At 38.3% G+C, this 27,050-nt stretch overlaps 1 long non-coding RNA gene across 2 annotated transcripts in view; it reads left to right on the top strand.

The window, feature by feature from the left end:
* Positions 1-21,963, top strand: part of LOC148419267 (uncharacterized) — a 29,915-nt gene extending 7,952 nt beyond the window's left edge. Inside the window, exon 3 of one of the 2 annotated variants that reach the window (XR_015866558.1) lies at positions 21,693-21,963. This is a non-coding gene — a long non-coding RNA (uncharacterized LOC148419267). Of the gene's footprint in view, positions 1-13,227; positions 13,277-21,692 lie in introns of those variants that run through there. The other variant, XR_015866559.1, reaches the window with a different exon arrangement.
* Positions 21,964-27,050: the final 5,087 nt, after the last annotated feature.

Here is a 27,050-nt window from a genome sequence, read left to right as displayed (position 1 = left end):
CATTTTCTATTCACAAACTTTTTACCAATTATTTAACATGTTTCAGAACAAATGAGCAACCAAATCATGAAAAAAATGGAATTTTAATTTTAAAAATTGTTTTAATGGTTTGTAATTTTCAATCCACTGATTAATGTTGATTTGTTTGATAATTACAATAATAATAATAATATGGCTGTAGCCGTAAAAAATGTTTAATTATCAAATTAATCCCAAACAAAATATTAGCTTTCTACAGCTAAAAATGCCTAAAGAAGCTTCCTTATACAAAGCTAGCATTGCAACATGGGCGTGAAGACTTATTTTACTCATTTTATGCCTTGTCCAAAACTGGAATGAAGAAGCCTTTTTTTTTTCAGTTTAGCTACCACGTCCATTACAGCAGATCACACCCTCAACCCCAAAATGTTGCATCTCCGGAACGTGACATGAAATAATTCCAATGCATGGTTGGAGGCACAGAGGCTGGGCTGGTAAATGGGTAATCTGCGGAATGGGGTGGACCACAGCACGCGCGAGGAAAACGCTGGATATTGCCTGTCTGATATGTGTAAAGATAGCTTGAGAGCTGTGTAGCAGGTTGCAATGGCAGAGCTTCAGAAAGGAAATGATGGGAGAGAAAATGGACTAAGCCATATCATGTCACCAATGCTCAACAACTTAGAAAACTAATCTGATATCATTTTCTACCAGGCGGGAATTGAAAATAGCAAAAGTCACACATGTTACAGTGCGTGCACATACGCCCTCAGCTCAGACACGGCCTGGAGAGGGAATATAATCATTTTTGCTGTCTGATTTGAAATTCAAAACCATTTCTAATATATTATAGTGGCAGATTAAAGATTGATCTGATTAAAGTTTTCCCCCTGCATTCACGGCTGAGGTGCTTTTGAGCAAGGCAGAAACCCCCTAGCATCTCAAAGCAGACATTAAAGGGAATATATTATGGAAAATTGACTTTTTAATTTCATGTATACAGGATGTTTGGTCTCTGGCATGCTTGCCTACTCCATCAAGTGTGTAATTAAACAATGAAGTAAATCTTTTGTTAGCTGCCTATTTCTCAACATGTCTGCAAGCCTTTCTGAGCAGATTGTGTTCTACCAGTTCAGTTTATATTAATATTATAGCGTGACTTGTAGCCTCACCACTGGACTACTATACATACATATATGCTAGAAATGTTTATTGCGATACTTGTGACATATTGGGCAATGTTTGTATTTGCGTTGGTGGAAAAAAAAAGACAAAAAAAGACAAAACCCAAAGAGAAATATATTGCTATAATTTATCAAATACAGTGTAACCGTGAGATACGGCCACTTCTGCACAACATGTTTTCTTCATATTATGAAATTTACTCAGCATTATAAAGAAAAAAAAAATGAAATAAAACAAAACAAAATTTATTCTCCAAATTCCCATTTGAAAAAATGCAATATGAGATTCTAATGCTTGCTAATATGGCTGCTTGAATATGAGTAGCAGTAAGACATCGGATGACCTAAACACTATACGGGTGAGGAGAAGGAATATGACTACAACAGCAGAATTGAAGGCAGTGCTATCTTCGTATCATAAAGTTTTCTTTTTCTGCTGTTTTCCCTCCTCCTCCGGCACTTTTGCTTCGGAACATCGCCTCACTCAGAAGGTAATGTATTGTGACATCTAAAGTGTTGGAATATTTTACATGTAAAACACAATTCATGATATGACAAAAATCATGATAGGCTTTCGTATCATGATTCCAGAGCGGATCGATTTAAAAAACCAAAACATTACGAAAGTAAGACCTTTCAAAAACGATGCACCTTATATTGAAAACTGAATGTTAATATACATTGATATATCAATATTTTTACGATTGTGACCAGGACAAACAGGTAGGGAACCCCGGAGCTCTCTGAGGATGAACAAAAAGTGCATGCAACACTTGTAGTACCAGCACAAACTCATCAAAGTACAACACAAAGGGGAAAACTGTACTCAAAGTACAAATAAAGAGACAAGACAAAGGTGCATATAACTAACCGTGAACGTGGGCAAAACCAGCAAGAGAACGTTGCCAAAGAACACAAAGTACCAACTTTAGTCACTAGCGCAAAAGGAACAAGATAGGAAAAGTAACAACGAAAATATTCAGGCAGATACGCAAACACTCGAGGGAACGAGGAACTGGGGACGGAGTTGAATGGGCGCTGAATATAATAATCCGGCAAGGTCCTCCTGCTTCGGCCTGCAGGTGTGTGGCCTCTCCCCTGAGGTAGATACAAACTGCCTAATTGCTGCTTCATTCATATTCCACATCCGCAATATTATTTAGAATACTGTGTTCAGACAAGTAGTGTTGCATAGACAATATTGTATACATTTTTTTTATCTGACTGCCCCTTTTTTATTATTAATGTATTTATTTTCTTTGCTTTTTATTGTTGTGTACAGTCTTCATCGTATAACATGTATATCCTGTATGTACATCACCTTTTCACATAATCTGACTCTTTCCACTAACAGTATTAAATTGTTTTATATTCTCAACATTTTTATCGTAAATTTTTTTTCCTAATTTGGCTCATTTATTATAACATTACAGTGCTTTACTTACAACTGCACCACGTTTAGCATAACATACATACACATATGACATTTACAAATGCAAAATTAAAACGAATCCTGAAACATATACAAAATATTTGGTTATTGCGTATTTTACCTTTTTTTTACCTACTTCAGTGTTGACCACCACTTTGTCATATAATTCAATTGCAGGTATAGTAAAATGAAAACAGAAAAATCCTTTTCGTATCTCATGTGTACATAAGAAGGAATGTGCTATTTGTACCTTTGCTGGCACAGCTTTTTACACCAAGCATTGAGGTGGGAAAATATTTCACGCAAGCTGCTGAAGAGAGAAAATCTGCTACCTTAGACAGATAGTGATGCATCCCACCTTGTAGTGTTTGGTTTTTCAAAAAAAAAAAAAAGATATAATCGTATTCATGGCTCTCTCTTGTATAAAACTCGCTCATCTTGACAAGTGCTGGCAACCGCCAAAGGATTGTTTTGGCAAAACTAATGTTGGGACCTAACATTTTGGTAATCAGACAGAGAGTTATTTTAAAGTTATTTTTTCCCGCTGGCATCTTTGTGAAGAATAAAATGAATATTTACGCGTTTATTTTATTTATTTTTTTGTCAGTCAATTGTTTATTTTCCACTTTGTTGTTGCCCGAGTGCACTTCCTTTTTCATCATCTCTTTATGACATTTTCCCGTTTTGCAACTGTCATGACCCTAGGGGTTTGGCTATATTTGTGTTGTTTCGTCTCCATCTGCAGACATTTTTAGGTAATTACACCTATTTTCAGTTGCCGTCCCTGCAGCTCGTCACTACAATTTCTCACGGAGACGGTGGTCGGCCTCACTAGTTTCAAAATGGCGGAACGGTAAAGCTTTGTTTGATTGTGAGTGGTTACAAAACCGTATTTATAGTGGATTTTACTGCTGAATTCAAAGTTAAAAGGGTTAGCCATGGGTCCCAAGATTGCCAGTGATGTTAAAGAGAGAAGTAAGAAGATGATTTATATGGAAACCATGCTGGAGATAACCCTTATTAGGGAATATGGGCATAACAAACGGCACTCTATATTTTTTATTTATGGTGTTTTCTGATTGTATACATGTATATTATATATACGTAACACTTACTATGCTATTTTGGTACCAATTTTTAATAAGTATGTACAATTTTGATGTTTTTACCTGGGGTTCTCAGCCAATCGCAGGGCACTCATAGACAAACACCCAATCATACTCACAGTCACACTTAAGAGCAATTTGGATATGTGTAAAGAAAGCTTGAGAGCTGTGGGAGGAGACCCATGCCAGCACAGGGAGAACATGCAAACTCCACACAAGGCCAGGGCGTGATAGAATTGAACCCTAGATCTCTGAACATGGAGACCTGCGTGCTAACCAGTTTGCCATTATGCCACCGGATCTTATTCTATTTATACAGTATATGCCAAATTTCATTTTCACAAACTCACCTCATGATGTCTGATACTGATTTTAGCTGGTGATTTTATGCTCTGTTTGGACAGATCAGCGTTAATGGTCAGGCCTCACAGACAGAAAAACATGCCCATGCGAAGTCCATACTCACCATTTTCACCTGTTATTGTAGTATCATAGACAAAAATTACAAGGTCTGGCTTTCTACCCCAGAATGAGATAATATGCTAGTTTTCCACTTTTCAGACATTTTCAAAGCATTCATGGATTGGAGCCCAAGCTATTTTTATCACTTCAAATTGTAAAAATGACAAAGTGGTGACAGAAACATGTACTACTACGGGGAAAATGCTTCAGACACAAACCTGATGTTGCCGTTTTTAACCTAAATATGGCCTTCCAATTTTTGTTTATTTTTTTTCAAAACTAACATGAACCAATTTAATCAGTTGAGCAATTTAGCGGCCAGAAGATTTAATTGATTGATACAGTACGTCCAATGGTTTGGTGCTGGGATTTTTCACCGTTGAAAATCCTTCTTACCGAACATTGAATGCGAACGTGCATCAAGTCCATAGAACAACAGGCCCCAAATGGCATAAAAACAATACCATCACACCAGGCCATATATGACCTGCGGTCGGACGAGGATGCGAGGAGGAGGAAGAATAGGAGCAAGAGGAGGCGCCGCTGCCCGAAGCAGTGGGTCATCCGTCAAAGCAGGAGGAGAGACTGGCCTCGACAGAGAGAAGCTGCGACCGGCTCTTTCCGTAGCCACGCGACAGGACCTCAAGCACGCCGGTCATTCCCTGCAGGGCCAGCGCCGACATGCTGCACCGAGGTCCAGACTCTCCTGCTGGGCCTGCCGGACCGGATGGGCCACGGGTCAGAGTAGGGCGGGCTGATGGCAGACAGTGATCTCCCCTAAAGGGAGTCTGGACCACAAACAATTGTCCAAAGTCATTAGGGAAAAGTTCCGACAAGGGTGTTGATTCAAAGACACACTTTGTGCTATTTACGCGCAGTATCTTTTCTCCTATAAGCTCCACTGTACTCTTATCTATTTGGTTGGAAGTACCAAAATACATTACAAATATTTTGTCAATCATGGGATTTATAAATCTCGATAGTACCGATCGGAGTTACAATTTGATTAAAGGTACAGCTCGCTAACAAAGTAGTTTAAAAAGAGTTCTCACATGCAGACAGGCTCTGGTAAGGCGCTGCCATTTTCAAGTGGGCGAATGACATCTTTGGACATGTACGCCAAAACACTATGCGCGCATGCCGGGACAGCCTGGCGATTCCGACTGAACCTTATGCAATGACGTCTGTTCGGATTGGCAAAAGAAATGCACAATCTGAAAGAAATTCCATTCACATTTTGCCATTTTTTTCCGGAATAATATGTTTAGATGGGTCATTTTAATTTTGTTTGGTCATTTTTCGTTTTCAACGGAATACAATAGTTTTCATCATCAAAAGCAGGTACCACTTATAATTATGATATTAAAAGTTAGTGGAAACCACTGTTGCTCATTAGTCGAGCAGATCGAACATTGTTGTGTGACATTTGGGAATATACTGGTAAAAAAAGGAGAACATATTTATAAAATAAGATAAATACACATGCTTACACTGGCTTGCCTTGTTGCTGTGGTCTAGCTCAGGAAATTCTACACTCCAGTCTCCACTTTAGCGCTTTATTTTTATGCCATCCTATTCTCCTCTTAACTAAAATGGGTCTCCTTACCATGGCCGATAGCTACATGCTGAGAAGTAAATAAAAGTGAGCCTCATTAGCGGCTTGTTGTGACTGATATGTTAAATGATGCATCGCTTCACAGTTTGCTGCTGTATTGTTTTGATGTGGAAAAGTAATTGTCTCGAACCAAAACAAGCTTACTTGGACCACAGATCAACATTTCCGTGCTGTTACGATCATTGAGTATTTTGGGAGTGTGAACCCTGACAATCGGGGGCAGTAAAATACATAAAGATATACAGCAACATACATCGATTATAGGGCAGAAATCGTAAAACGAATCAGCTTCCCGTCGGCTTCCGTGTAACTACGTCGGATGTGCACTATGTGATGATGTCACCGCGCAGCCTATTCTGGAAAGTCGAGCTTGGTCAAGCAGGATGCAGACAAACAACGGAAGGAATTCAATCAGCCACTTCCTCATTGAATGCAAAGATTTACACCCTTACAAGGTTGTGGAAAATGCGTGGTGGTTTTCATTGTGTATGGTGATAGACATTTTCTAGCTGGCTTATAGCCTTTTACATTGCATGTTAGCATTTTTGCTTCTTTAAATTATTCTGGTTTTGCAATTGCATTGTGATTTTGCTACTATCCCTTTGCCTAGCTCGTATGTTAACGGTTTGTGCTTGCTTTTAATTGTATAGCTGCCATATGCTTTACAGTTTTAGCTGTTTACTTCATTTTTTCCCTCAGTAACCCCCGCGTTACGGCAACCCTGGCTTAGGTTTTTTTCACATTACGAAGTGGAATACTAAGTTTTTTTGCCCCCTCTTTACGGCTTTTTTTCTGCTTTACAGCATCAACAACACTTATAAAATTCAAACATGGCGGTCAGTGTGCTATGTGTATGACCCTGTGAGTCGCACCACCCTATTACCTCGCTACATGCGTTACTGCATATGTCGCTAAAACGCTGGTCTGCTATCGACGCCGGTCTGCTATTGGTCGCCGTCACGGTGTCATTATGATGCCGATATGCTTAAAGACTTAATCTTGTGTGAGTGCTTACATTATCGTATTCATCGTGCATTTAAGTGCTTATTTCAAACATTAATTGGTTAGCTATTAGTCCCAAGATTGCTAGTGATGTTAAAGGAAGAAGTAAGAAGATGATTCCTCTGGAAACGAAGCTGGAGATAATCACAAAATATGTTAGGTGCGCCTATTTAAGGCTACCCTCGCTAGGGATCATGACCGTAACTAGCTCAAATCAACGTTACTTAAAGGTAAATACAATCTAATCTTTCCTTTGTATATTTTTTATTTATGATGTTATTTAATTTTATACATGTATATAATATTTAAATAGCCTTTACTACAGAATTTTGTTGATAATTTTTAATATGTGTATCCAATTTTGATGTTTTTACCTGGGGTTTATACGAATTAGCTAATTACCATAGGTTTGTATTGTCCGCCTTATGACAATTTCACCTTACAATCTCAGCAAAGGATTAATTTCATATGGCGGAGGACCACTGTATATATCAGTTAATTGAGCAATATTTAGGGAGTAGCAAAGCATATGGTACATTTTCCAGAAAGCAGCTCAATTTAAAACGTGTTTGAGTGTAAATTACAAAAGTAAAGAAATATGACATGTAATTTTTTAGTATTAGTGGAAGAAATAAATTGGCTCGCCCCATTGATCAACGTTTATCTAATTTGTTACAGAGTATGAGCCTTTGCTGAAGCAAGCTACTTCCTGATTACACACACATACACACATACACACGTGCAAACAACACACACACACTCCAGATAATTGTCCTGTCCACAAAGGGATTTCTTCACCTAGTAGTCCCAAATGTTTGGTGTAATACCATTAATTCTAAATGATAAAACATTCTAAAAAAGTACTTAACATAATATCTAAGGGATTTGACCATAAAAAAGGAAAACTTCATGTTAATTACCATTTCTGATCTGCTACCAGTGTGACCACTAAATACGGTAAAAGCTTTACCTGTCACCTTTAAATCCTGATCTGCTTGCTCAATTGCAAAAGTTTTGCAAACTGGCCCTTTTTGCTTTGTGATTTTTTTTTTTTTCATTTGATTTTTTTCTCTGGTTGCACAGTGCTCTCAGAAAAAAAACAAAACACATTGGTAACTATAGAAAAATATTTCACAAAAAAACAAGTATATCATCTCTATATTAAGAGCGCAGGCCCTGAGAGGGAACTGAAGAGGTTTCCATTTGTTTCCCTAGAAAACTGTCGACCAAAATTTCCAAACCCTGCTCGGGATGATGTCACATAAGCTCTCAGTGTACCATTCAGTGCACATTAAATTCATTTTGTGGCACTTATTCCAAAAGAGCTTTAAAAGGAAAACAGTTGCAAAAGAAGAAAAATATAGACTGACAGCCCTTCCGTGAATTTTATCGCGCATTGTCACAGTTTGATAGATTACTTTGGAATGATCTTTTTCACATATTTGTATTATAATTAAGAATTTAATTTAATGACATCTTGTAGAGAACCTAAAGGTTTGAGGATAAACCTTTGATGAAAAAAATAAAAATAAAAAAAAAACCCTAGCTTTTGTCAGTTTGACTCAACATCCCGGTTTGTTTTGTATCCAAACAACATCAAAATCATTTTAGGATTTCAAAGACGCGAGTGCATCGAGTTGAAACGAGTCAAATCATTCCAATTTGAAATACTTTTGTATTGAAACAAAATTGGAACGCTATCGCTTTGAAGAAAATGGCATTTACATTACTGACAACTTCTTTCAAATGTACGTAAAATGCCCACATCGCATCAGACTTGCAACTGAACTGTACGGAATCGTAATCCAACTAAGATGAATTGAATCAAATTGATAAACTGCCCAGTTGATTGGACTTTTAATTGTTTCACCCCCCACATTTTGAAAACTTCTTTATGGAGCGATGGACACCTCAGAAATAATACAGTATTTCTATCGACAACCATAAGACAAAACCATTCAAGTTGCTCACAGGCTGACAACAATGAGAGGGCCGTCGAATATTAAGTTTGAAGCTTTGAAATTCAAGAGGGCAGGCTGTCTGAGCAATAGGCGAAAGGTAAAAGGAAAATCGGATCGGGACCGGTAATGAAAAGACAAAATATGGACTGACTAGCTGAGCGGGCCTTCCGGTCCATTAGCTCCCTTTTAATTGGGCGAGAAGACCCGAGGAACCAAGGTCCAGGAAGCAGAGAGACGGTTTCGGGTGTCGAGTTATTCCTGTAAAACATTAGTGCGCGATCCTCTTTCTGCCAGTATGAGACCTTAGACCACAGACGGCGGCCCTCCTTTCATCATTAACCTTTACCTCTTTCTGAAATGACTGCATAATCGAGGAAGGTAATCTTTTGCTCTGCTTAGAAGACCTTCTGCACTGCATTTAGTTCATCAGTTTCTACTCTCCATGATAAAAAAAAAAGTAATTTCTTCCACAGAGAAAGATAAGACCCGACAGTAACCCTTTCATTTTCTGCTTCGAGACATTTAACACCGCAAATATTTATTGTTTTTAGCAGTGAATCAGCTATGAATGAGTATTAGAGCGTCACTAAAACAAGAAAAAAAAAAACACTGATCCTCAGGTAATTTTTTTATGCTCGTGGTTTAGATAGAACTGGTAACAATATGAAAACAAATATAGAAAAAAAACAACAACAACGACCATAATTGTGTATGGTAATATATGGCAAAGTATTAGGGCCAGTCAATAAAATAAAAGGTTATCAGGAGTCGCCTTTCTCATGATTCTGAATTTATTCTATGAATTCTAATTTTAAAGTAAAAATTCTTGTTTCAAAGTGAAAATTCACACTTTAATAAAGTCTGATTTCAAAGTCAATAAAATTCTGGCCTTGAAATGAGAATTCTGAGAATGTAGTCGTTTCTGTAAATGATATGAGATAAGGGAGAATCCTATCAACCCCGCCTACTCACCAAAGCCAGCTGGGATAGACACCAGCAAGCCTGCAACTCTTGTGACGATAAGCGGCCCTAGAACATGGATGGATGGATGGATGGAAGTTTTCTCACCTGAGCTCATAAATGTTTTCTTTACGACATTACAATTTTACCCTGATGTACACCTTCTAGTGCATCCTATCTGTGAAAATTTTCCATAATAGACTTGTTTATTGAGACAGCTCCAATCGTTTGAGATGATTTCTATAAATTGTTATAAAACTATACCCTTTCTTCTTCAATTTTTTCTTGAAGGATTAAAGGAAAAACGTGCCATATAAGACACTGCACACTTTAGAGTGGCCTTTTAGTGTGGTCAGTCCAAGGAACACCTCTCCAAAGAACATTTTGTCTAATAGGCATCTTGATCTTGATCTTATGCCCCCATCTGTGGGATGGCCTTGGCAAAAGAGAAGTCATCTTTTCAGTGTATGACGACATTATCCTCATAAAGTTTTGACTTCACAATCCTGAGGTTTTGACTTTCTTCCCCATAGATGAGAATGTTTTGTCTCTTATGATTTAATGACTGGCCCTAATACTAAACTGTATCAGCCACGTCCGTGCGTACATTTATCAATCGTGCTGTTCTTTAAGTTTTGCGAGCATATCTTCACATGCTGCTTGATGTTAAATGTGAGAGAAATGATTCACTAACTCGGGACCTGAATAAATCAGCGCCACAATAAAAGTGATGTATGCACTGTCATTTAATTTGAAAAAGGGGAAGACTCCTTCCTGCAGCTCTTAAGGTTAAAGACCGAGCGACTGACAATTTGCTGGCGCCTTCAGCCATGACTGTATTTTCACGTATACCTCAAAGTGACTCGTCAGGCCGCGAGCCTGGCAGACGCTTCTCATACCAACGTTTCCTTTAGGAATAGAGTGTAACCACCGGAAAATAACCGAGGAGCCCAAAAAAAGGGGACCCCCAAAGCGAGAATGATCTTAAAATAACCTGTGTCTACACTTGGTCGAGGCAATATTTGATTGACCGGCTCTTGTGGAATTGAGTAGACAGGAAGCAAAAAATGGACAAAGCGTGTACATAACTGCAAGGACGTGTTCGGAACATGATCACCTGCAGGCAAAAGGATTAATTGGCTCACAAAAAAACAAAGAGCTCACGTGCGCAAAGGTGAAGTTGACTTTGTTTACATTTAGCAGACACTTTTATCACGACTGCGTCACGGGGACCAGAACCTGCAAAGAACTCTCTAAATGAGAAGAGTGGCATGGACTACAAAATAAATGAAAAGTATGACCTAATTACATGTTCTCACGGAGAAAAGCTCCAAAGCTCTAGAGTCTTCTCATACATTAAGTATTCTCTCTACAAGCGAATATTTTCTGCAATAGCATTTCCCCATGGGTCAAGCAAGTGTGTTCAAGCCATACAATGCAGCCTGAAGCTCTGACCAGGAAGTTCTTCTTTTATTAAGTTGTTCTCTGCCTTCAGCTAACTTAGACTGCTTTTGAATGTCACATGACCAGCCTCAGAAAATAGCTGAGCCGTGATTGGTCAATTCCTGAGCAACTGTGGTATCCTTTTCACTTGACAGCAAGTGGCAAAATAACTGCCCTCTCAAATGATTTTGCTGCTTAATTCCCGTTCACGTACCAGTGGACCAGTGGGTGGGACATATTACGGCAGAAAAAATTGGGGTCAAATTCCCTCTGACAAAGTCTTACTAGATTTCAAAATTAAAAACTGGGATATGGCAATTTTCTGAAACTTAAATATGCAACACATTTTCACTTTTTATCCTAAATTAAATCAATCTTCAGGCTGGTGACCGATAATTGTAGAAAAAAATGTGTCCTCTGCCCCTGCAACTTGGGTTGACATTCAGCTTTTGGTTAGTCAAATAATAAATAAAATAAAAAAAAAAAAAAAAATATATATATATATATATATATATATATATATATATATATATATATATATATATATATATATATATATATATAAATAAACAATAAAATGTTTCCTCATACGCTCTGCAATGTGCTTTCCAACTAACCATTTCTGTTTGGCGCATTGAGTATTTATATTGATTTTTTTAATGTCCTACTGTGTTAGTGGTCATGAAACGCTCCTCCATATTACTGGCTTTCTTTTGCTTCCCCGCGTGGTTATCGATTGATGAATACAAGCACCATTATTTCAAAACCTTGCTTTTAAAACTGAAGTTGCCTCAACGTACCTGCCAATGCCAGAAATCTCACCTCGCTTTAATCTGGGGTCATTTCCATTGATTCTTCGACAGTTAAGCGGGAAGTAATTTTCATTATGAATATGGATAATGAAATTATCAGTTTGAATGCCTCTTTGATTTAATTATTGATTGTTGCTTATTAGGAAATTGTGAAATCACAGGGCTGAAAACTGCGTCTGCTCCAGTTAAAACGGGTCTGTGTCTATGCGCCCTAAGACTAACGATGAACAGACTAGCTGAGGCTAGCGACGCTACCCACAATGCTCTTTCACTTTGAGCTAAATTTTGTTTTCCTGGACCCTCATAGACATATGAGCGGTGCAGTACCTTCTTGGTCGGAGATTTTACTCCTCACAAATCAATTGGTGATAATAGCAGACAAGTCAGGTTGGAGTATATTCTGTATACTGCGATGTGCGAGCCACTCTCGAATTCCTGTACACAATGCCCTAGTAAATACATATTTTCCTGGACTGTCCTCCATTTACACTCACATTCTTTCCACTGTTGATTGTTACTGCAAAGCCACTTTCACCCCACACAGTAACACTGGCTGGCTCACAAACGCCTATCCTGTCCTGTCCTGTCGTATCTTGTCCTGGCCTGTCTAGTCCTGTCCTATTTGCTACTCGTCAAGCCCCTTCCCTACAGGGTGTAACACTGCCTTCTCAAGTCATCTATATCACTTTATACACCTCCTTTTCAATTCGGCATTTTTTGACTTCTATATTAAAAACATTGACAAGAAACGAGAAAGAAGTCAACTCGGAATATTTCTGCATTCACAGACAGTGGTGCGTGACTTTATTCCTTTCATTTTATGACTTGTTTTTTGAGAATATAAAGGTTAATTTATGCTAAATGAAGATTCAAGAGTTTTATTGTCATATGTATAGTATTATTATACCACACAATTAAATTCTTATTCTGTTCACTTCCCGAGCAGCAGACTACATTCCATAATCGAGCAAATAATGAAATAGCATTTAATAGCAATCAAACAACAAACAGAAACAATGGTGCTAATAATATAGTGCAAAATAGCATGTAGCACAAAATATTAGTGCAAAATATTATTTATGCATGCAGTAAGAGGGAGATTAGTGTGTGAGGGATTTGTTGAGAATCCGGGCGGCTTGTGTGTAGAAGCTGTTTGCCGGCCTGGCAGTCCTGGCCCTCAGGCTCCTGTAGCGTCTGCCTGATGGCAGCAGTTCAAACAGATCATTTTGTGGGTGTGTCATGTCCTTGATGATGTTGCGTGTCCTCCGCAGAACCCTGGTGTGGTAAATGTCCTGCAGTGAGGATACGGCTGCGCCACAGACTGAGACTGTGATGGAGGTAGAAAGGACACTTTGGATTGTACATTTGTAGAAATTGTTGAGAATCTTTGCTGTCATGCCAAACTTCTTCAGTCTCCGCAAAAAGTACAGTCTCTGTTGGGATTTCTTGATGATCCGTCGAGTCTTGCGGGACCAGGTGACTGTTTAACTTCTTAATCATATTGTAACTCAACTCTTGAAAAGTACTTTCGATAGTATTTCGACTTTACCATGCTAATGCTTACGAGTGAAAGACCCCATTTGAATTATAAGCACATTGCAGGGGTACGTGAAAACTTTTTGTTATTTTGTTTTTGAAAACCAAAATCAGAATAGCTACATTTTAACTCAGGTTTCAGGGGTAGAGGATACAAACTTTACTACACTGGAACAGCACTGGGACCCCATAAATAGGGTTGCATCATGGTTAGTGTATAGACTCGTGCAGCGCTGTTAAACTTTCATTCAACATTGCCTTTAGCATTAGCTAAAATAAAAACACAACCACTGTTCACCAGCTTGTCCAGCAAACAAATTTGTTTGAAACAGATCCTGGTGTGCATATTTTATTTTCAGTGAACTTGTTTTTTCCTAATTTTTATTTTTGAGTCTCTTGTTACCCTACACCTAAGGCATATGACCTAACCAGAGAGCGGTCCTAGCTGGTCCACCTTAACCCGACTACTAAAATAGCCACACTCGTGTCACCATGGCAATGATTTAGTGCCATTTCTTCATAATACAAACCCATGTACCACTGACATGCTAATGCCACTTTTTCCAAGGTCATTTGAAACTTATTCCTGTTGACTTGGCTTCGTGTTTTTACACTTTGGATTTGTTGTCTTAGCTCTTACAACGTTGATTTGTTGTTTTAAGACCTTGTAATTTTGAATATGAAGCCACCACGAATACAAAACTGTGAATCTTCATTATCTCAATTGTTAGTTTTGTCGCTTTGACTGCATGTTTATACAATAGGCAAATAAAATTTACAAGGTTTACATAATTATGAGGACAACGATGTGTGATTACTTATGTGTTTACGTGAAGCGCTATCATGTACCTGCTAATGTTGTAGCCCTCGTAACTGTGCGCCGCTCTAATTGATAATGGCCCATTCGTGGCCCATCTTACTAAATATAGCTGAGCCATTTAGGCCTTGGGAGTATTTCATGTCCACTTTGGTGCAGTTACCTCAAAATTGCCTCTGTGGCCTTTCTCTATCTGTTCTCATCACGTTTAGCAAATGTAATAAGCGAGACTTCTTTTCTGCTCTTATACTTTCATGCTTCCTTTAATCACAATGAACTCTTGCCTGATCAGTCCAGTCCCCAACTGTGATTTCACACTTAATCCACCCCCCCACCCCCGCCCTTGAATGGCAGTGACTGAGTGCACCATTATGGCTTTAAATCCTCTCGTTCTCATGGCACAAATGAATGGCTCCTTATCGTTTCTGCTTTTGGTCTTCCCTTTTACTGTACATGTTTCCCCTCAGCCATCTCTTTGCTGAATTTTCTGACATTTTCATATCTACTCCCCCATAGGAAAGTTAATCACTGCTGACATTTCAGCGTCAAATACAATAAACGCAAGCTCGCTTTGTCTACCTCAACAGTGTTCACACACAAGCCCTTTTGTGCAGCACAGTTTGCAGGCATCGTCCCATTCCATTTGTGACGTGTCTGTCACCACGCAGTGTTTTGCATCTCCTCCCATATGGTGCCAGTTTTTATACCATTACTCTTGTTTTCATGTACTTCCCTCCTTTCTGACTCGATCAACAGATTCTGTTCTTTCACCATCAAGAGACATTGCTGCCATCTGCTCCTCTATTCTTTCACACTGTGAGGCGAATTTCAAATCGCAGACCACTTTCAATTCGGGCCCTTCCTGCAGTCATTCGTCACTCCATCAATTCTCGTGTAGCCTTGCTCGGAATTGGCCCTACCTTTGGCCTGCGTGCTGCACTGGCGGAATTGCCATGGAAGGCTGCACAGCGAGTTCAAACTCTTTCAAATTTTGGCTTTGGTTGCTTCTGACCTTTCAAGACGCGGCTCACAAAATAACAGCTGTACACAGAGGGAGCCAAGAGGCTTTTACACAGCAGTAGCCTCTGTTAGTGTCAATTTTTAATCATAGGAAGGAGGCTTCTAACTTGTACACCATTATAACCAGTCCACCGAGGTTCAGGTGGAACTCGCACCTTGTGTTTTATGTGGTCTTAAGATGGGCATATTGTCAGGTCCGTAGGTATTGGAACAATGGCAAGCTCTCGAACCAAAGGTGATAACAGTTCTCAAGTAATTCAAGTACCGGGACCAAGAAAAAGACACTTAAAAAAAACCAAACTTGAATACCCACTTATTTACATGTGCACCATTATGTACAGGTCAAGCCAACCACATGAACTATTCTTCATCCTATGTTTGACAGTAACACGCCGCCAGTGCGGAGAAAAGGACAACTTCAAAATAAATCTTACATTATAACATTTCTTTATTATTTATTGTGAAGTTTAAAATATAAATAATATATGGATATCAATGCATTGATACACTTTTATAACAGTTGACGTGAATTGTCTTCCAAATGAGTGACTGTTACCTCAGCCTCTTAGCACATGCAATGTCGTTTTCAGTCAAGTTGCAAAATGGAAAATAATAAAGTTATCAAATTAATTACAGATACACTTTTACAGTTTTACATACAAAATAAGTGAGCATTTGAGCACAGTTCAAACAAGTTTAGTTGGACATTTAAACAGTTAAAATAAATAAATACATTGAAATTTTTGAAGACATTATTTTTTCTTCAATACATTGCCAAGGTATCTAATTGTGACTCTGTATCGGCAAATCCTTATTCAGGTGCAAAAAAAAAAAAAAAGTGATTCGTATGCCTGACGTTCAACACTGCTAGTATCAAGCAGTAAGTAAAACTGATTGGACTGAACCCACATCAAAAATAATGGCAAATGAAGAAAAACTCACAATCCAAAACATACACATCATGTGTCACATGCATTTTATGGCCGTTAATGGAACAGGCTCACTAGTGGTTATTGATGATGTGGCTGCTGACAGAAGTAACAAGCTTGCAAGATGTATCGGGTTATACTGTACTCTCTGCTCACATTTTGAAAAATGCGACAAAGCTGGTTGGATAATGACTGCAAATGTACTGCAAAATCAAACAAGGTTTTTTTTTTGAAGGCTAAGACATGGAAGATTCATCACTGAAAGCCAAAGGCTTGATCTCAATTCAATAGCTTTTTACTGAAGACAAAACTCAAGCCAACAAAACACATGCACAAGCAGCAAGATAAGGCCCTTATCAGAGAAAGCAAATGACGGTTACATTTACGTATGTCAAATGACTAAATACTGGGAAGCGTCATCAGGTAGTGGTTAGCATGTCTCCCTTGCGGTCAATAAGGTTTTGATGTTCAATTTTGCCACATTCCAAGAGAGGAATCGGGCCTGAAAAAAAACGAATCAATCCGACATCTGAAACATGTTCAGAATGCTACTTTGTGTGTTTCCAATAAGAGATATTGAAAAATTGCAAATGTAATCAATCTCCACAGCTTTGAATGGTCTTGGGTGTGAATTCTTGTACTTTTGGTTCCTTGTGAGACTTCACACCCCTCAGGTCATTGGGTGTAGGCTTACTGAGTGTTTCCATAACCAGAACCAAGCAAAATACAACTCTATTCTACGTCGATGCCCCACACCTGTGGCAAATTAAAACAAAAACAAAAAAAAAACAAACACCTGAGATCTGGTGAAAATCAATACATTTGAATTTGGCTTGAACAATTCATAAATCGTTCACCGTGACATCATTTATAAATACCATTTTTTGTTTTCACTGTGTTGCTTATATTTTGTAACTTTAACTATGTTCTCTTATTCTGCTTTTGTTAAGATTTGATATTGAGTTGTTTCTTTCCAGATAATGTTCTTTGTAATTATTTCTTTGCTTCTTTAAAGCACTATAGATTTGCCTTGTGTATCAATGGCACCATACAAATAAACTTGCTTTGCCTCAGTGGCAAGTGCCAGTTTTGTGAAAACTTTCTACTCTTCAATCACACCTTGATTGTTCAGTGGTGTACAACCTATTTATTTTTTTTACTCCCCTTCGAATACATCTGAGACCTGCATTTTGTGTGGATAATTGAAGTTAGTCTTATTCAATTTTGAATTGGGCCTGATTTCAATTGCGTCGCAGCATTATTGTTGGTGTAAATGTGGGAAATCAGAAGCAATTGGCATCTCCTGACAGGATGGATTTTTGATGGATTTCAGGCAATTGAGAAATTTTGTGACAACAATAGCACAGAGGGGTGCGGCCCACATTGTGCCGGCACAAAGGACAGCATGGTAAAATCGTGTTTTTAAGTCTTCAGGTATGTACCTGTCTTCTTTTCACTGAGTTTTCTGTTTTTGGCACTATTTGATAGAGGAAGTCTGTTTATATTTTTGCTCGAGGTATTTTAACATCCCGAGTCAGTCTTCTCGATTTGCTTGACACCTAGTAACACTCGGAAATCTATGTTCTTGAAACCTATTGGATGAAAGAGAAAGCTTGAGGATTTCATTCACTACTGTGAATGTGTACAGAATATTCATCAACTGGAATGCAGCCTTTTGCTGCCATAGCTGAGCTATGTATATTCATTTGGTGTCTTTGTCAATGGGTAGATATGGAAGAGTGTCCTCTTTGTGAAATCCAGATTCATATAATCAATCAGTCAGCAAGCTCTCAAGCTGTCATGCCAAGCTGCCTTCTAGATTTAGAGTCTAATGTCCGAGTCTACTTTTCAGGGTCTAGTTTCTGAATCTGGTTTTCCGAGCTTAGTTTTCGATCGCTGCGGTTATGTGAATTTTTTTGTGTTGGATATTTTTTCGACTCTTTTACTTCAGTGTCATGGCTCCTTCTGGGTCCAAGCTCTGTTTCTCACGTGAATAGAACCCCAGTGAAAAAAACAAAGAGCCCCCAGTGAGCAATGTGGTGAGTCAATGTCGCCCACAGTGCATTTGTTAGTTCTATATCAGTAAATACATTATAATCCAACCACTCAAAACCCCTTCTTCTTCATGTCTCCAATGCTAAGAATTGAATTTTACTTTAGCGTTTTTCTACCATAGGTTCTCCAAACGCTTTATAACTGACTAATTGTTTTCCTACTGACGACGCAGCATCATGGGATTTGGTGCTCAAGGACTCTTTGACATCGCCACAATGATCGGGGCATGAAACCCACTTCCTCTCGGTGGAAGACGACCACCGTATCACTGAGCTATGCCACGTCACTGAACCAACTCTCTAACTGTGCTTTTGAAGCGATTGGTGCTGAATGAGCTCAATAATTGTTACTTTTTGATTGCTGGATTTGGCTTGCAAAAGCGATGCTTGGGGAATCCCGCCTCTTGCCCAAATTCAGTCGCGATACGCTCCAGCTCACCCATGACCCAAATGAGCGCAATAGCTATAGAATAATAATGTGTGGATGGATGAACTTTTTAATTGCTTGTGTACATAGAGTTGTGTCTCGAGGGTGTGTGCCCACTCATCAAGTATGAAATGTATCAAGCACCAGATACTATAAATCTTTCAAGATCTGCCTATTTTTAAATATGTGTCTGTGAGCAAGCCGTTGTGTTACATAACGGACAAGCCGATTTACATAATCTGTCCCCGTACACCGAGTTTCTCCACCCATGACTTGGCAGCTAGTTTTGCCCAGAGAGCCTTCATTCGGTTGGAGTCTGGTACAGTTTGGACAGGGAGGGGCGGACAACTCCTGCTCTGTCGAGTTTCTCAAGCATCTTCCGAAGTCTCCTATAGCACCGCAAAATAATTGCTTGATTTGTTTCGAATCACTTTTTGGAAACATAGTAGGGTCAGTCAAAGTCACAAACTACAGTGAAGCAGGCTAATGCATCATCGCAACGCCATAGCTACAGCCCTAATTGTCATGGTAACCAACGCTGGACTCTTCATATGAGACATGAGTGGTTTCAATCAGTGTGACAAATGGATTTGAAGTGTGCTCTCGTTCTTTCGTCTTTGTTTATGTGACCGCCAGAGAGCTTTTAGTAAGACATTAGGAAATGGTTTTAAATTTACCAAAAAATTGCATGTCATTATAAACACAACAATCACGTCATGCTGTAATTAGAGATGTGCTCAAACATGTACTTAATTTTTTGTTATGTGAATTATAAGCTTAATCCGTACATATTATCGTTCACCCATAATTACAACACGTGCAATTGTGCTCATACGATTACATACAGCTAGGTTTTGTAAGTAAACCGGTGTCTGCACCTGCAAGTGTTCATTTTCCGTTCTGTGGTACTTTTCTGGCTGATCGTCGCACATTTGGCGAACACTGTCGCACTTCTATTATTTCATCTTCAGCAACCAGTTTCTACTGTGGAGTTGACCAACTTTTTTCTCTCTCACGCGTAAGCAACCAATAAACACAGGCTGCGAGCTATACCTGAAGGGCAGATATAATGACAGTTAGGAAATGACCTTTCCACAAACAAGTTAATGGGAAGGTATATAATGTGAGATTTGCTTAGCTGAATTCAAGCGTCGAAATGATATCTCTTGTAATGAGAAAAGCACTTAAGAGACCATCACAACGCTCTCCATATGTTCATCTACCTCACACGCCACACAGTGTGTGGGTGATGAAGAAGCCCATCAGCAGTGGATGTTGTCGATGCCTCATTGCTACAGAGACACAGGCGGCACCACAAACATTCCATTTCCTTTAAATAACGTGCGGCAGAAGATGAACTGCAAGGTTTGACCCTTGGCAGTTTTTTTTTTTTTTTTTTTACTCTCACTTCCTCCTTTTTAACCCATTTTTACTCTTCTCTCTGTCTCATTTGCTTTCTCACTCTTGCCCTCTCAAGACAAAAAATAGAATCCTCACCTGTCCGTGGAGACATTTTAGACCATCTGGCTTACACAAAAGTTGAACGCAGCTAACCCAAACGAGCTCTGCCTTTTAAATATTACTATAGGCTGGCCATTATTTTTTTTTTTATTGGAATTCCAGCCCAACATGAATCACAGAGACATTTATACTTATTTATTATGTGGGGTTATGGTATAATATTGGACCTCTACAGCAAGGGGTACGGAAGATGGCCTGCGGCTCACGCAGCCCACAAGCGGATCTTACATAAAATTCTCCCAAAACATTTAACATGCTCATAATACTGCCTATGACAAACATTTGTTTGACTATTGTGCCATATTTTTCAGCAATGTACTTTGGCCCGACGAGGACTATGCAGCATGTTCCATAAATGTCACTAAATTGATGTTCTCTCTGCACTATTAAAATTTTACAATGGCATTCATTTGACTTTAACTACACATCTTCATACATATGGAAGAATGAATTGAAATTCCCATCCATACACAATTATGTAGAAGGAATACATTTATAGAAACTCATTCGTCTATGGAATCGATATATCTGTGCCTTGACTGACAGCATGTTGAACTCACCAACAAAACTATTAATATTTCTTGGCAATTACTTGCACAAGATGTAATGGCAAGTTGGCAGGTGCCATCCAGGTGACACTAATATAAATACATATGCATTTGAAACTAAAATTAAGATCATTACGCTTCCAGATTCTAATAAGACTAAGACTCATCAGCACCGCACCACGTCTTAATCAGTTCCTCACTGTTATTCTTCTTCATGATCCCTATCTGCATTATTCATTATCTGCTAACATTTGTTGGCAAGGCATTTTTTTTTCTCTCTCTCATACTTGCTACACATTGTCTATACTGTATATCCGCATATATGTACCTATATATCAATGTAGATAAACATGTAAGTATGAATGTATATATATGTACTATGTGAGTGTATGTACTGTACAGTATACAGTATTGTATGTGTGTACTTTTACATACATGTGGACCTATATAGGAATGTATATACACTATATACATGTACGTATGTATGAGTATATATGTACTATGTGAGTGTTTGTACTGTACAGTATATATGTATGTATTTGTGTTTGAATGCATCGTGTATTTACATACATAATATATTTTTAAATAAACACATATACATACATACAGTATAAGTGGTGTGTCAGAAAAAAAAAAGAAACTCAAACTACAACTAACATATTGACACCGTCAGACTGGCACATCAACACTTAGTGCACAAATATCCACAAAAATGGAAAAAATTGTAGCTGCTTCTTTACAAAAATTCACATTTTCAAAAAGCCCCCAGCAGAATCCATCACTTCCTGAACATTGCAATTAGAGTGCTGATAACTTTCCTCCTAACCTGACCTGACTTCTTCTTTGTGTGGGTGTGGTTTTTTTTTCCCTCTCACCATCTCAAGGGATTTTTAAAGAGAGACCCTTTTTGAAGAAGTGGACAACATATAGACAGCTGTGACAATGCGCATGAGGAGGATCCAGTTAAAGAAAAAAAATATCATCCTCAAGGATTTCCTGCAGGCGTGGCAGAGAAGACTGGGAAAGTGTGTTAGACTCCAGGGGGAGTTCTTCGAAGAGAAAACTTGTGCAAATTTGGATTTGAAATATATTATTTATGACAACAATCCTGTAACTTTTTTCGACACACTTTTTATGGTATACTTACGTGTAGACACACACACACACACACACACATATATATATATATATATATATATATATATATATATATATATATATATATATATATATATATAAATAAATATATATATATATATATATTATCATTAAAGTTTCAAGATTCTAGTATCTAGATCATGACCTAATACTGTTCGTTATAACAACTCTTTTTTTTTTCTTTTCTTTTAAGTCTTTTTTTTTTTGGCCATTGTCTTCCATAGCATTTTTTACTCCTGATAGTGGGCGTGCCGTTTTGAACTTTGTCGTTTTGTCACCATCTGGGTGAAATTTCAGCCACTCAAAGCAGTCTTTTAATGCTTTCCATTTGATGTGAATTGCTTTTGATTTAATGATCAAAAAATTGGATGAAATACTGCACAAGGGATTAAGAACAATTAATGATTAATAAGCGCTCTATATATTTATGATTATTCATCATAATCCTTCAAGTAGAACCATACCATGCATGTGCTAGCCCACAAGAACGAATGGGTGTTATTTTTGAATGTTCTGAAATTAGTTAAACCCTGTGAAAATGACTTAATACTACAGTAATAGTTCTGTTGGAAAAAAATATATATACTGAAATGAATACGAGCACACTGACTGTGTTTCAGGTTGTTGTACAGTATACTATAGCTTTGCTTTAATGATAACTCTTGCACTTAGCTTCATTAATTCCAAATTAAAGCTGCAAATGGATGTGTTAGCACAGCGGGAGATGCTTCCAGAGGATTGCTGTTGTTTAGTACATGACTGTATGCCCCACATTTACTCAATTTCCTGAGATAAATGCAGTTTCTGGAAGAGACCGACAATAAGTGCATTTTTTTCATTAACACCAAATTTGAGTATGATTGCTAATAAGATCATCATCAGTACCACTTGAGTTGGGCTTTGAGAAAATGTCTGAGATGTGTCCTGGATTTCATAACCTTTCATTCATTTTCTACACCTGTAGGAGTCAATTTTAGATTAAAAATTTTAATGTGTTTTTTAAAATTTTAACGACCATTGATTTTTTTTTTTCTTTCATGTGTACACTTGAGGAGCATACAATTTGCACAGATGGCGGAGGGAAATCTGTCTGTGAGTGCCTTTGTCAGAGGACAAGCAAATATGTGTGTACAATTTTATGAACTACATTCACGCTTTGTTTACACCAGCACTGTAGTACATCTACAGTGCTCATGTATAGGGACAATACAAATGTACAGGATGCACTAAAGGTCCCTATATATGACTAATAAATTAAAAGTTCACTCAAACTGCCATCTGAAAGCGTATTCTCAACTGCTGGGGACATAATAACATATTCAAGGTTATGCTGAAATAAATACATACTTTTTTTGTTTTGTTTTTGTTTTTCATAGATGTCAATGATATGTGGCTTCTGAATAAGAATACATAGAATTTGTCTTTTCCACGAATTCTGCTTTTTCAGTCATTGTTAATATATATGCTATAGATTTTTTTTTATTACAAACATTGCTCAATCGATCACAATTAATATCACAATACACCTTTTCTGTATCACAATATATTGCAATACACTTTGAATACACACTATTCTGTTATTACTTTAGCTAATGCTAAATGCTATTTTGGATGACAGTTCAAGAATATCACTTTCTTTTTCTTCTCTATGTACTTTAGGTATTGATGGTTGAATGCTAGCAATCAATTGGTATAACATACCTTGCTGTGTCCCACATTGGGAAGGCACCACCAAAAAGCTCATCTAGCCCTTGGTATGACTTTTTTTTCCATAATTTGTTGACACAGAAGCAGGAAGTACTTCTAGTTATGGTATAACAGGAACGTGAAAGTAAAGAGTTCAAATTTCTTATTGAATGGTTTATTGTATAAATATCTATGATATATGTGTGACTGACAAGTGCGTGGTCCTAACAATTGGCTTTGTGGACTGAAAAACAAATCTGTAAACTCGGAACAAAATTATGGGGCTGACAAAATCTGTTAGGGCTAACATAACGCTCGAAATTGGGACTGTTCTGGTTAAAGGAGACGTCTGCTCACCCAATGCTAGATTTCACAATTCAGTCAGCGCCTTGAATGCTAGCTGTATACCAACTCCATTTTTGATGACCTTCAGCGACCTTCAAAAGTAGGCAGGCAGACCTCTCTGATGTTTTCTACTTGACCTCACTGCATACCGTTAGGTTCTTTCTTCTAATTATGTGAGGTCGGGTTTTTTTTTCGGCAAAATCCTGCAACATCTGCAGCTATTTTTTTTTCCTGTAACAGTAGTCCTGTCACAATTGTGTCATTTTATCCAACGACGGATTACTCACAAAAGTTGAAGTCATTTTCATCAGTGTTGGTAGTAGCATGGAATTGTTACACATTTTGTCTTCGGAACATATCCGCTTTCAAGCAAATTGCTTTGAGTGTTGTAAATTCCTTGCTAAAAAAAAACGAAGATACAGCACAGAGCAGCATGCTTTTGTTGTGTTTACATCTTGGTTTTGCTGGTGTCATCAGCTACTAGTAGAGCAATAACAGCATGCTGTAACTAGCACTACCAGCAGCAAATTCAAAACGGCAGCAGCCAAGATTCAAACACAGAAACCTCAATAAGCAACAGATCAAAAGATATGCATGCAAAACTGATTTTTTTTCTGTTCCAAGGAAAACGTCCTTGTGATTAAAATGATTAATAGATTAAAAAAGAAAAGCTGTTTTACAAACATGGTTTTGTCAGGCCATCAAAAATTGTCAATTTACATATGCTTTTTTTATACTAGGTTTAGTTATTCGGTGTTTACTTAGAGTTTAAACATTCTTTTGAAAGAATTAGATCAACCACACATTTTCAAATAATTTTCATTATTATTAGACATAATTTAAACTTGTAGCTGAGATACATCTAATCCTGGCCTCTTTCCAAACAGCTTCTGGATATTCTGAGTTATTGTTTGCGCTAGAGCAAAATTTGACTCAAACAAAATTTCAAATTTCAGATTTGTTGGCTCTGTGTACTTTGATTGACTCTTATCATCTGTGTTCTACAGCTTACAAATCGGATAAATATTTGTTTTATACAGTATATGTTGCCCCAAAACTCACTGGAATTTGTTGTCAAAGAAATCCTTCATTTTCATATGTATCGTAATAACATTTGGCATGTTAGTTCTAACTTCATCTACATTTTACTTCCTAGGAAGGTCGAGATCAATAATCATTGCGAGAAATTTGGTATTATGTGCTCCTAATATTTCAGTACAATTAATATACAATGATATAATATGTTTTGCTCTAGTTTTAGTACCAACGATACTGGTATTGTTGCTCTGCTTATGGCTGGGGAGACCAGCAAGACTTAAACGGGCCACTGTCATCATCAGATGCTGGTTGCCCGCCCGGCAAAATACTCTCCCACATTTCCGAGAGCTGGCTGTCCAGTTACCCAAGGGTTGGCTGTCCAAATCTTTACTGTTTCATTTTTCTTTTGCTGCTGCTGTTTTGCTCTTGTTCGGAACATGAGCAAAACACAACAAAACACAGCCGGTCCATTCTATTTTTATTTTTTTATTTAATTTTTTCCAGTAGGGTTGTTGTGTCCTATGGAGCCCTGCCCCCATCATAAAACTCCCCCAACTGGCACAGGGCTGTAGTCAGGGACAGAAAAACTTCTTGCGGGGCGGGAATTTTGCAGCAATGCTCCAATGTCAATCGGTGAGTCATTGCAGCTTACAAAAACTGCAAAGACCAAACTGTTGATTGAAGGCCCCCTGTGTGATGTGTAGTCTGCCTTTGGTTACAATAATGAGAAAAGAAAATGGATGGCTAGATGAAAGTTGAGGACGTACTGTCAATGTGCTTTTTACTGTGTTATAGGCTTTTGTGTTTGACATGCGGTGCACACTCTCCTAAACTATTTCTATGGCAATTGCTTCTCATTGTTATTTTGCAGGTGCTTTTCTGTGTCAACCAAAGAGTAGTACAGTTGACGGTCTGGCTGCACCTACCCAATGCAAGTAAGTAAAAGTCACGGAAAAGCAGGGTAATCCATTGAATTGACTCACTAATGACTCTCCGGTCACAAATGATGTCTTAAACATCACCCCGCTGCCATATAACCACCCCAAATTAGCTTGCGGGGAGTCATCCGATGGAGGAAATAGTCCACTGCCATCATTTGCGCGACATGCCCTCGCTCGTCCTTAATGACACAAACTAACAGATGCTTGTTGATAGGACCAACAGCGCCGAGTGGATGTAAACGTAGGCGTGGGTGATGAGCGTAAACAAAACAGAGCGCAGCAGGGATTACAGGCTGGATGCTAAGTGTTTGAGGAGACGGCGAAGCGGGTGTGGAGTGCTCACAGTGTTAATTCAGTGAACTGCGAGGCCACAAAGTGTTATCGGTAGAGCAAAGCAATCATAGGACAAAGAGTGGCGAACGCGCAGGCTTGATTAACTACTGACTGATGCTCGGTGTGCGAGGTGGGAGTGTGAGGGCAGCGCCATTGCCACCACATGCACATGCACACACCTACGCGCACACTCGCAGACATAGACTCTATACAAAAAGGTATGGAAGAAGGAGACACAAGGGAACAGTAAACAAACAAGGAAAAATGTGTCACAGGTGCTCCTCCAGCAATAACGACATACTAGTAAATCAAATAAATGAGGTGAGAAACAGAATTCTTACACTTGGAAGCAAAATATTTATAAGGAATCTCTCGCTCCAGTTTTTGCCTCCTCAATGCTTGCGAGCTTTATTATTAGCTACTTTTAGGTATGTGACAGATCGGCACGCGCAGAAGCATCTGCTGAGGTTCAAACTGAGTACAGTGGATTTTTCAAAGTCCCAAAAGTTCTGCAATTCTGAGTTGAACCAAACTGTTCTGGAAATACATGCCTGAAAAGTCCAACAAAACCCCAACATACCCTTTTTTAACCATATTCATATGCGGGGTCATGAAATATGACATCAAACAATAATCGTCACTGTTAATGTTTTTTCATGTGGTATGACTTACAATATTGATATGACTCTCCTCTGGTTTGTTCCGTCTTGGGTAATATCCCAAGTAAAATGATGAGTAAAT

Source organism: Hippichthys cyanospilos, chromosome 9 (genome assembly GCF_059441005.1).
Source record: "Hippichthys cyanospilos isolate Australia breed blue-spotted pipefish chromosome 9, RoL_Hcya_1.0, whole genome shotgun sequence".
NCBI classification, from domain to species: domain Eukaryota; kingdom Metazoa; phylum Chordata; class Actinopteri; order Syngnathiformes; family Syngnathidae; genus Hippichthys; species Hippichthys cyanospilos.
Note: the sequence above shows the minus strand (reverse complement) of the source record. Positions and strands in the feature narration are given on the sequence as shown.